Source organism: Orycteropus afer, unplaced genomic scaffold, assembly GCF_000298275.1.
Source record: "Orycteropus afer afer isolate SDZICR_OR568_19922 unplaced genomic scaffold, OryAfe1.0 scaffold01342, whole genome shotgun sequence".
Classification (NCBI taxonomy): Eukaryota; Metazoa; Chordata; class Mammalia; order Tubulidentata; family Orycteropodidae; genus Orycteropus; species Orycteropus afer.
The window spans coordinates 96,461-97,304 of record NW_006922929.1 but is presented as its reverse complement, the minus strand read 5'-3'; positions in this window follow the sequence as shown (position 1 = coordinate 97,304).

Here is an 844-nt window from a genome sequence, read left to right as displayed (position 1 = left end):
TTTGTAGCTTCTTCCTGTTCAATCTTTTACCCACCTGACTGGCACCGCGTTCTGCCTGACAGTAACCACTAACCACTAACAAGCTTTGCTCTCTATACATTTGCTTATATCATATAAACGAAATCATACAATATTTGTCCTTTTGTGACTGACTTATTTCACTCAGCATAATATTTTCAAGGCTCATTCATGTCATAGGATGTATCAAAACCTCATTTCTGTTTATGGCTGACTAATATTCCATTGTACAGATATAACTCATTTTGTTTATCCATTCATCTGCTGAGGGGCATTTAGGTTGTTTTTACCTTTTGGCTAGTGTGAGCAGTGCTGCAATGAGCACTGTGTACAGATCTCTGTTTGCTTTCCTGCTTTCAATTCTTTTGGGTGCATACCTAGGATTAGGATCACTGGCCTATATGGTAGTTTTATGTTTAACTTTTTGGGGCCTCACCAAAGTACTTTCCAAGGTGGTTGTACCATTTTACATTCCCACCAGCAATGGATGAAGGTTCCAATTTCTCCATATCCCCCCAAACACCTGTTACACCTGTTATTTTCCTTTTTTGTTTTATCATAGCGGTTCTAGTGAGAGAGCTTATTTATTGTAAAAGGAAGTTCCAGTGCAATGAACTTGGATTTAATATCCCCAGGATGCTTTTCCTCTTAATATAAAAATGAGACCCACAGCATGGGTAGATGGGAGTGCTACTTTGGGAATAGAGAGAGCCCCTAAGGAACAAATCAGGGAAGGTATATTTCCCTGCCTTCCTGGGATGCAGGGTGGGGAGCCTTGCTAAAGATTGCTCTGGTGGGAAAATCAGGGTAAAGACAGTTCTCTGAT